The 12250-nt window shown below is 43.8% G+C and overlaps 1 protein-coding gene across 1 annotated transcript in view; it reads left to right on the top strand.

The window, feature by feature from the left end:
* The window catches only part of LOC142243699 (uncharacterized), a 272143-nt gene that overhangs the window by 49427 nt on the left and 210466 nt on the right, over positions 1-12250 (top strand). The window lies entirely within an intron of this gene.

Raw genomic sequence — 12250 nt, 5'->3', positions numbered from 1 at the left:
ATGACCCGCCATAGGTCTGGATTTATACTACATGCACCATATTGCTGGAATAGAAAAAGGTTTTGGAGGAATTTAGGGATATTTTGATGGACATGGATTTCAGGATGTGGAATTAGATATTGTCTTCACATCATTTAGGCTCATTCTTTTTTGGACTCATTTTTTTATGCACGTATCACTATGTAGTCCAGTTACGTGAATTTGGGGTTTGTCCGTGCTGATTAAATCTATATTTAGTCTTGATCCAAAAATCAGATCAGCTGGGGGGATCCATTCTGCATCGGATCTCAGTGTAATATTTATTCAATGCATTTCACGGTGTATAATTTGCCCCTACACCTAGAATAGCAGCACATAGAGGTCTGCCAGGGTAGGGACAGGAGGGTCAGCCTCCGGAGAGCGGGGGCGCCACGTTACATTATCTAGGGTACCAACCTCCGCAGTCAGGAGGGGAATAGCCCTTCCCCCTCTGTGTATCTATTTATGTGATTGTATTTAGTATTCACACGGGTGCATGAATTTTCATTGATTTTAAGAGAGAATAATAAAATTGAGTTTGAAAAGTGTTTTTCCTTTGGTTTGGTTTTGATAGACACCGATTTATATATTCAAACGGGTCATTTACCAGAATAAAGCACCATTTTACACGCTTACGAAGCCTTTGCAGGTGTTTTGTGGTAATTATTCACATTTTCTGAGATAATGACGTTTGGGTTTTCACTGGCTGTAAGCCACAATCATCAACATTAACAGAAATAAACACATGAAATAGATCCCTCTGTGTGTAATGACTCTATATAATATATAATAAACACGTGAAATAGATCCCTCTGTGTGTAATGACTCTATATAATATATAATAAACACGTGAAATAGATCCCTCTGTGTGTAATGACTCTATATAATATATAATAAACAGGTGAAATAGATCCCTCTGTGTGTAATGACTCTATATAATATATAATAAACAGGTGAAATAGATCCCTCTGTGTGTAATGACTCTATATAATATATAATAAACAGGTGAAATAGATCCCTCTGTGTGTAATGACTCTATATAATAAACACATGAAATAGATCCCTCTGTGTGTAATGACTCTATATAATATATAATAAACAGGTGAAATAGATCCCTCTGTGTGTAATGACTCTATATAATATATAATAAACAGGTGAAATAGATCCCTCTGTGTGTAATGACTCTATATAATATATAATAAACAGGTGAAATAGATCCCTCTGTGTGTAATGACTCTATATAATAAACACATGAAATAGATCCCTCTGTGTGTAATGACTCTATATAATATATAATAAACAGGTGAAATAGATCCCTCTGTGTGTAATGACTCTATATAATATATAATAAACAGGTGAAATAGATCCCTCTGTGTGTAATGACTCTATATAATATATAATAAACAGGTGAAATAGATCCCTCTGTGTGTAATGACTCTATATAATATATAATAAACAGGTGAAATAGATCCCTCTGTGTGTAATGACTCTATATAATATATAATAAACAGGTGAAATAGATCCCTCTGTGTGTAATTACTCTATATAATAAACACATGAAATAGATCCCTCTGTGTGTAATGACTCTATATAATATATAATAAACAGGTGAAATAGATCCCTCTGTGTGTAATGACTCTATATAATATATAATAAACACATGAAATAGATCCCTCTGTGTGTAATGACTCTATATAATATATAATAAACACATGAAATAGATCCCTCTGTGTGTAATGACTCTATATAATAAACACATGAAATAGATCCCTCTGTGTGTAATGACTATATATAATCTATATATATAATTGCCTTATTCTGTCTGTCTGTCTTGCTCCAAAATTGTGTCCTTACGGTGACACAAAGCTGATTGGCCGCTGGGCTCGCCATGGCCCCGCCCCCCCCACGGATTGGCTGCTCGCCCAGGCTCCGCCCGCACACGGATTGTCTGGCCGCTCGCCCAGGCTCCACCCCCCACACGGATTGTCCTCTCGCCCCGGCACCCTGCATGCATTGGCAACTCGGCCACGCCCCGCCCCCCTCACGCAATGCACGCTCACTCTGGCCCCGCCCCCCGCACGCATTCCCCGAACTGACATGGAGCCACGACTCCCAGGTGAGTACTGTACCCCCGGGAGCCCACATCAGCGTACGCCGCCAACCCAGCCGACACATACCCTCGCATTGCTGAGGTTGCCGCCGTATGCTGGTGTGGGCTCCCCTGCGAGCGGGGGACGGGATATGCTGGTAACCATGGTAGCATAGTTACCAGCGCATCAAGGTCCTGCAGCGGCAGAACATACACACACACACACACATAACAACACACACACACACACACATCAGAGCACACTCACTCTCACACACACATCACATCGCATCCACACACTCACAACATCCTGGGATATCGCTTGCTTCTCGGCGGCGATACTGTGGAGTGACCTTCCAGGACCTGCCGGAGGATCACATGGCCAGAAGCATCTGGTATCTCCGGATGTTGTGAGTGTGAACGCGTATGTGCGATATCTTCAGTGTGTGTGTGAGTGTATGCGATCGGATCTGTGAGTGTCGGCAGAGGAGCACGGCGTGCTGGGGGAGGCTGGGAGGAGAGAGGCTGATCCTGGGGAAGGCTGGGAGGGTGTAGGCTGATGCTGGGGGAGGCTGAGAGGAGAGAGGCTGATGCTGGGGGAGGCTGAGAGGAGAGAGGCTGATGCTGGGGAAGGCTGGGAGGGGGAGGCTGATGCTGGGGGAGGCTGGGAGGAGGGAGGCTGGGAGTAGAGAGGCTGATCCTGGGGAATGCTGGGAGGGGGAGGCTGATGCTGGGGGAGGCTGGGAGGAGAGAGGCTGATGCTGGGGGAGGCTGGGAGGCGAGAGGCTGATGCTGGGGGAGGCTGGGAGGAGGGAGGGGGGAGGCTGAGAGAAGAGAGGCTGATGCTGAAGGAGGCTGAGGCTGGGAGGAGAGAGGCTGATGCTGGGAGGAGAGAGGCTGATGCTGGGGGCAGAGAGGCTGATGCTGGTGCAGCATGGGGGATGGAGCACGATGGGGAGTGCGCAGCATGGGGGATGGAGCACGTTTGGGAGTGCGCAGCATGGTGGATGGAGCACGATGGGGGGTGCGCAGCATGGGGGATGGAGCACGATGGGAGGTGCACACCTCCCCCCAACACACACACACACACACACACAACGCACCACACACACACTGGGAACCACAAACACCGCCCTACACAGACACCCACACACACAGACAACGCTGCACACACACAACACCCAACACACAAACACCGCGGCATACATAAATATACGCACATACCACGCAACACACACACATTGCACAAAACATACCTCCCCCAAAACACACCACACCCACACAAACCGCGCAACACACACACACAACGCTACAGACACACAGCGCTCCACAAACAACGCAACACACGCAACACACATACAACACCGCTCTCATCCCCCGCCACACCCAGACAACACCCAGAACATGTACAGCGCCTACACAAACACTTGGTAACTACACACAACAACATCTATATATATAACAAAAATCATACATTAACTACACAATACGTAAATTCTAGAATACCCGATGCGTAGAATCCGGCCACCTTCTAGTATATAATAAACACGTGAAATAGATCCCTCTGTGTGTAATGACTCTATATAATAAACACATGAAATAGATCCCTCTGTGTGTAATGACTCTATATAATATATAATAAACACGTGAAATAGATCCCTCTGTGTGTAATGACTCTATGTAATATATAATAAACACGTGAAATAGATCCCTCTTTGTGTAATGACTATATAATAAGCAGGTGAAATAGATCCCTCTGTGTGTAATTACTTTATATAATATATATAATAAACAGGTGAAATAGATCCCTCTGTGTATAAAGACTATATAATATATAATAAACACGTGAAATAGATCCCTCTGTGTGTAATGACTCTATATAATATATAATAAACAGGTGAAATAGATCCCTCTTTGTGTAATGACTATATAATATATTATAAACACGTGAAATAGATCCCTCTGTGTGTAATGACTCTATATATATGTTTGACTTTTTTATTGAACTACTGAAATAATTTAAATTTTGATGATATTCTAATTTATTGAGATGTACTTTTGTGTGTATATATTCCAGAATTCCAGTTCAGTTAAGTTTGATGGTCGCCGAGCATGGACAGCCGCTTCACATCATCCCACAGATGTTCAATGATATTCAGGTCTGGGGACTGGGATGGCCATTCCAGAACATTGTAATTGTTCCTCTGCATGAATGCCTGAGTAGATTTGGAGCGGTGTTTTGGATTATTGTCTTGCTGAAATATCCATCCCCTGCGTAACTTCGTCACTGATTCTTGCACATTATTGTCAAGAATCTGCTGATACTGAGTTGAATCCATGCGACCCTCAACTTTAACAAGATTCCCGGGGCCGGCATTGGCCACACAGCCCCAAAGCATGATGGAACCTCCACCAAATTTTACTGTGGGTAGCAAGTGCTTTTCTTGGAATGCCGTGGTTTTTTTTGCCTCCATGCATATCGCCTTTTTGTATGACCAAACAACTCAATCTTTGTTTCATCAGTCCACAGGACCTTCTTACAAAATGTAACTGGCTTGTCCAAAATGTGCTTTTGCATACCTCAGGCGACTCCGTTTGTGGCGTGCTTGCAGAAACGGCTTCTTTCGCACCACTCTCCCATACAGCTTCTCCTTGTGCAACGTGCGCTGTATTGTTGACCGATGCACATTAACACCATCTGCAGCAAGATGAAGCTGCAGGTCTTTGGAGGTGGTCTGTGGATTGTCCTTGACTGTTCTCACCATTCTTCTTTTCTGCTTTTCTGATATTTTTCTTGGCCTGCCACTTCTGGGCTTAACAAGAACTGTACCTGTGTTCTTCCATTTCCTTACTATGTTCCTCACAGTGGAAACTGACAGTTTAAATCTCGGAAACAACTTATTGTACCTTCCCCTGAACAACTATGTTGAATAATCTTTGTTTTCAGATCATTTGAGAGTTGTTTTGAGGAGCCCATGATGCCACTCTTCATAGGAGATTCAAATAGGAGAACAACTTGCAAGTGGCCACCTTAAATACCTTTTCTCATGATTGGATACACCTGCCTATGAAGTTCAAAGCTCAATGAGGTTACAAAACCAATTTAGTGCTTTAGTAAGTCAGTAAAAAGTAGTTAGAAGTGTTCAAATCAAGAAATTGATAAGGGCGCCCATACTTTTGCACCGGTCAAATTTTGTTTAAATGCGGATTGCACATTTTCTGTTAGTACAATAAACCTCATTTCAATCCAGAAATATTACTGAGTCCATCATTTATTAGATATATGAAACTGAAATAGCAAAAACCCAAATTGTTATAAAGAAAAAAGGGTAACATTAATAGGGGTGCCCAAACTTTTTCATATGACTGTATAGATATATATATATATATATTATAGGTAGATATATAGATAGAGGTGTATAGGAATGAGAGGTTGCAGACACGTTCCATGGACAGGGTGTAGTCTGTGTCCACCTGAGATTGCGTCTATTGAGCATCAGAAATGGCCATTCCATTAGTGAGTGGTGATAATGATGTCTTCCGGTGGAGCAGGGGCGTCCTCCTTTCTTGTAAGGGCCTCTCCACATCTTCCAGGGAGCGGCGCAGCTTCTTGTCCAGACGTTGTAGAATGGAGCCTGGCGAGGAGGCGCTATGTGCAGCAGGACGGACGCTCACAACCCACTCTGCGCCACTGTTACAGCCACACGATGCTGCGCTCGGCCTGTAGCGGCGGATGCATAGTCCCATCTCCGGGACTCATGCCTGACCAACCAGAAGAGATGTCATAGTTTAATCATACAAACAATCCAAAAGAAGAGCAGAACATTCCGGATGTGGCCCCTCTGAACAGCATTATTCAGCGCAGTCTGCAGCAAAGCTTCCATTATTGGCCGTAATCGCTACAAGACTCGAGATCGTACTCGCTTCTTTACCGAGCCGCACCGAGAATCTAACATCCGAAAAGTGAGGACGGAATCCGGAACCTTCCACCTAATGTGCAAATAATCACTAACAACGAGGACAGAAGAGCGGACCCAGGAAAGCACACATGTGAAATTTTATTCCTATAATTGAAAACTTCCAAGTAAAACAGTTCTCAATCATGAGAAAGTAAAATGTGAGTAATGTATCTGCCGTCTGCGGCCTGAATAGTACACAGGATGGATGGAACTTATGTAAATGAGTACATGCGCCATCACCCTCCTGTCTGATATATCACTAGTGTGGAGCCGCGATGAAAATTTAACTCCTCAACATTAAAATTACAACATCAAGAAGGAAAGGTAATGACATTCGTAATCTCACAAGATGGATGGACATGTTCGATATGCACATGACAGAACAAATAGAACAAAAACTTTCAAAACATCTGGATTCATTCAGTCTGGAGTAAGAACCGCGTGCAGAAATCCCGGCATTTCCTGCTTCAGCTGCTGAGGTTATTAATGGTCGTCTGAGGAAGGTTATGTCACTGATTACAGTTGTACAAATCATAAAGATCCGCCGCTGGCAGCTCCTGTGTAAGCACCAACCAATGACGTCCCCGAGGTGCTCGCTGGAGACAAGTCTGGAGACTCTGCCAATCATGGCAGCACTTTAGGCCGTGCAAACTGCTCAATAGCATCATGCAACCTAGCACTGTCACGTGGAAAAATGTCTCTGAGACACAGGAAAAATGGCTGCCGCACAGGATCCAAGGCCAAATCAATGTAAAACGGACCCATTGGGGCTCCTGGAATGAAGCCTAGTGCATTATGCCCCCCACACTATAATTCTAGGTATAGGACCTGTGTGATGTTTCCTAAGAAGGTATCCATTAAACTCACGTCTTTGTTCTCAAAGGCTATCATGGGGCACAGCAAGATAGTAAAGACTCCAAAGCCGCTATACAGCAAGGACTAAAATATAACTTTTAATATTAGATATCTAAAACAGACCCCAGAAAGTAAGCTGTGTGTGAACACAGACTACAAACGTGCTGTGTGTGTATACACCTGCCATTGCAGGGTATACATTCCTTTTCTCCCCTGATGAACGCTCTGATTATTTGGAGAGGGAAACGCGTTGGAAGGGGTTAATTTTCGTTGGGGTAGCCTAACTCACTTGGGTGCTGCCCTTGTAAGGGCGGAAGTTATTGCATGGGTATGACAGGGGTAGCATTTACTGACGTGTTCCCCTTATTTTCAAGTTGGCCCTCTTCCGCCTTTGTATATCATGTGGTGTATGATCTACCATATTTTTCGGACTTATAATCTTATAGTCTGAATGTGGCTGCGGGGAATGAGGGTGCTGCGGTGGAGCGGGTCATCGGTGGCATGAGCCTGCCGTGACCACATGCGCCCGCTCATTTCATATGCACGCCCATCATCCCTCAGCACTGAAGCCGGCGCTGACAGGTGGGTGGGATGATGGGCGAGGGGTGCGCGCATAATTAACAGCCGGCCCGCGTGATCACCCCTGGCAACTACAGCCTGGAGTGATCATATGCGGCCATATTCACTGCCCCCCATGCATCATGATCTGCGCGGGGGCCAGTGAATATGTATACTCACCTGTCACAGTTGTCTGCAGCATCGCAATCTCCTTCTGTCTGCTGGCCGCTGATTTGTGTAGCGAGCGGTGAGCACAGCGATGACGTCAGGATGCGGTACCTTAGTAGAGAATTTGGGGACATTACCCCCATAACAGTGTCAGCAGCAGATCCTATCCCCTTAAAGGGAAGGTATCGTCAAAAAAAAAAAATAATAATTGAAAAAAATGTAAAGTAATAATGTTTAAATGTTTTGTTTAAATATTATTTTTTTTTTAATTGTGCAAAATATAAAAAAAAAAATCAAAAGTTTGATATTTTCCACTGTTAAACACTAGGGGGAGCAGCTTCTGAAATCCTACAGAAATTCCACTGTATAAAAAGCTCACATTACAGCTTGCAGTAAAGTGGGCGGAGTCTGCTCTCCTGTGTGTGATGGCACGCCTCCCCCTCCCAATCTGAGTGTTTACAACAGATAACAGAGAATGACATGTAAGGACACAATGCACAGCCATTTTCCTGGTGACCAGAAATGTCTAAAGTGTCACCAAGGACAGCAGGAGTATCACACAGGATAGGATTAGATACACAGCTCTGCAGACAGTATCACACAGGAGAGGATTAGATACACAGCTCTGCAGACAGTATCACACAAGAGAGGATTAGATACATGGCTCAGCAGACAGTATCACACAACATAGGATTAGATACACAGCCCTGCAGACAGTATTAAACGATAGGATTAGATACACAGCCCTGCAGACAGTATCACACAGGAGAGGATTAGATACACAGCCCTGCAGACAGTATCACACAGCAGAGGATTAGATACACAGCTTTGCAGACAGTATCACACGATAGGATTAGATACACAGCTCAGCAGACAGTATCACACAACATAGGATTAGATACACAGCCCTGCAGACAGTATCACACAGGATAGGATTAGATACACAGCCCTGCAGACAGTATCACACAGGATAGGATTAGATACACAGCTCAGCAGACAATATCACACAGGAGAGGATTAGATACACAGCCGTGCAGACAGTATCACACAGGAGAGGATTAGATACACAGCTCAGCAGACAGTATCACACAGGAGAGGATTAGATACACAGCCCTGCAGACAGTATCACACAGCAGAGGATTAGATACACAGCTCAGCAGACAGTATCACACAACATAGGATTAGATACACAGCCCTGCAGACAGTATCACACAGGATAGGATTAGATACACAGCCCTGCAGACAGTATCACACAGGATAGGATTAGATACACAGCTCAGCAGACAGTATCACACAGGAGAGGATTAGATACACAGCCGTGCAGACAGTATCACACAGGAGAGGATTAGATACACGGCTCAGCAGACAGTATCACACAGGAGGGGATTAGATACACAACCCTGCAGAAAGTATCACCGGTACACACACAGGTACTCACATGCAGTGGGGTGCGCGCACACACACACACACAATCACCCCTGATGGGGACCTTGTGCTACACACACACACAATCACCCCTGATGGGGACCTTGTGCTACACACACACACACACACACACACACACACAGCAGCGGGCAGAGCGGGGACTGGGGAGAACGGAGGGAGCGGGGTGTCATTGAAGACAGTAACGGCGGGGGGAAGGGGCGGCGTCAGTAGCTGGGGCAGAGCAGGGGCTGGGGAGAACGGAGGGATGGGATGTCATCGGAGACAGTAACGAGGGGAGGGGAGGCAGCCCGTACTCACACATCCCGGCAGTGGACAGGGGTAAAGTGGAGCAAACAGCACACGCTGTGAGCTCCACAATAATGGCGCTGAACTCCTCCCTCTGCTGTGTCCTGGACAGCCCAGGGGGCGCGTCCAGGTCACAGCAGACGCCCACTGTAACGTACTTCATGGGGTCGGAGCCGGACTATCAGAGTCTATGCACAGGGGCTGCCATAAAGGAAGGAGTTACTGTCGTTACACAGACAGCAAATCCAGCATGGCAGCCCCCAGTGCCTCCAGTAAAATAAGAATTACATAAAAACTAAATAAGCTGCGATTTTCATTTTGTATCAGAAATACTTGATTTAATAATCACTATTTTTAATACAAAAAAACCGCGATACCTTCCCTTTAAGTGTGTCATGACCACATTTTTGGTTAAAATTTTATTGTACTATTTTCCTCCTCTAAAACCAGGGTGCATCTTATAGTCCGAAAAATACGGTACTTGTGGAGAAGAATCGGGTGAGATCTATCCTTTTGTTTACATTTTAATGCACTGCACTTTATTCTATCATGTATTGTCTGTTTTAGATATCTAATATTAAAAGTTATATTTTAATCCTTGCTATATAGCTACTTATATTAGGATTTGGGCTGCACATTTTGTGTTTGTTTAACCCCTTCACCCCCGGCCACTAAAACACCCTAATGACCGGACCATTTCTTGCAATTCAGACCAGTGTCACTTTGACAGGTTATAACTCTGGAGCTTCAACGGATCCTGGCGATTCTGACATTTTTTTTCGTGACATATCATACTTCATGACAGTGGTAAATTTAGGCCGATACTTTTTGCATTTATTTTGGAAATTTTGCAATTTGTAAACTTTGACATTTAATGCCTATAAAATTGAGAGATATGTCACATAAAATAGTTGCTAAATAAAATTTCCCACTTGTCTACTTTACATCGGCGCAATTTTCGAAACATAATTTTTTTTTCGTTAGGAAGTTAGAAGGGGTCAAAGTTCATCAGCAATTTCTCATTTTTCCAACAAAATTTACAAAACCATTTTTTTTTAGGGACCACATCACATTTGAAATGTCGAAGGTGACAGAAAATACCCAAAAATGACCCCATTCTAAAAACTGCACCCCTCACACTGCTCAAACCCACATCCAAGAAGTTTATTAACCCTTTAGGTACTTCACAGGAATCAAAGCCATGTGGAAGGAAAAAATGAAAATTTTACTTTTTTACAGAAAAATGTTATTTTAGCCATAAAACTTTACATTTTCACAAGGGAGAAAAGAGAAAGAGCACCATAAAATTTATTGTGCAATTTCTCCAGAGTACGCTGATAGCTCATATTTGGTAAAAATCAATTGTTTGGGCGCACGGCAGAGCTCGGAAGGAAAGGAGCGCCATTCGAATTTTTGAACGCAAAATTAGCTAGACTGATTAGTGGACGCCATGTCGGGTTTGGAGACCCCCTGAGGTGCCTAAACAATGGGGCTCCCCCACAAGTGACCCCGTTTTGGAAACTAGACCCCTCAATAAATGTATCAAGATGTTTGGTGAGCCTTTTGAACCCTTGGGGGCTTCACAGAAGTTGATAACGTTGAGCCGTGAAAATATATATATATTTTTTTACCACAAAACTGTTACTTGAACCAGATACTCTTGTGAAAAAAAAGCTATCAGGAACAAAATGCACCATAAAACGTATTGTGCAATTTCTCCTGAGTACGCAGATACCTCATATGTGGTGGAAAGTAATTGTTTGGGCGCATGGCAGGGCTCAGAAGAGAAGGAGCGCCATTTGACACCAAAATTGGTTGGAATCATTAGCGGACGTTATGTTGCATTTGGAGACTCCCTCAGGTGCCTAAACAATGGAGCTCCCCACAAGTGACCCCATTTTGGAAACTAGACCCCTTAAGGAATTTATCTAGATGTTTTCGGAGCCCCTTGAGCCCCCAGGGGCTCTACAGAAGTTGATAATGTTAAGCCATGAATACATTTATTTTTTTTTATTTTTTTCCACAAAACTGTTACTTGAACATTTAGCTTTTTTTTCACAAGGATATCAGAGGAAAATGCAGCATTAAACGTATTGTGCAATTTCTCTTGAGTATGCCGGTACCTCATATGTGGTAAAAATCAATTGTTTGGGCGCACAACAGAGCTCGGAAGGTAAGGAGCGCCATTCGAATTTTTGAACGCAAAATTAGCTGGACTCATTAGTGGACGCCATGTCGGGTTTGGATACCCCTTGAGGTGCCTAAACAATGGGGCTCCTCCACAAGTGACCCCATTTTGGAAACTAGACCCCTCAATAAATGTATCAAGATGTTTGGTGAGCCTTTTGAACCCCTGGGGGCTTCACAGAAGTTTATAACGTTGAGCAGTAAAAATATATATATATTTTTTTACCACAAAACTGTTACTTGAAGCAGATAGCTTTTTTTATCACAAGGGTATCAGGAACAAAATGTACCATAAAACGTATTGTGCAATTTCTCCTGAGTACGCAGATACCTCATATGTGGTGGATAGTAATTGTTTGGGCGCATGGTGGGGCTCAGTTGGCAAGGAGCGCCATTTAACAGCAAAATTGGTTGGAATCATTAGCAGACGCTATGTCACGTTTGGAGACCCCCTGAGGTGCCTAAACAGTAGAGCTCCCCCACAAGTGACCCATTTTGGAACTAGACCGCTCAAGGAATTTATCTAGATGTTTGGTGAGACTCTTCTAACCCCCAGGGGCTTCACAGAACTGGATAACGTTGAGCCGTGAAAATTATTATTTTTTTTTTACCACAAAATTTTTGCTTCAACCAGGTAGTTTTTTTTGGTTTTTTTTTTACAAGGGTATCAGGAAAAAATGCACCA

The sequence above is a fragment of the Anomaloglossus baeobatrachus genome, chromosome 6, assembly GCF_048569485.1.
Source record: "Anomaloglossus baeobatrachus isolate aAnoBae1 chromosome 6, aAnoBae1.hap1, whole genome shotgun sequence".
In the NCBI taxonomy this organism is placed as follows: Eukaryota; Metazoa; Chordata; class Amphibia; order Anura; family Aromobatidae; genus Anomaloglossus; species Anomaloglossus baeobatrachus.
This window is presented reverse-complemented; position numbering and strand designations above follow the sequence as displayed.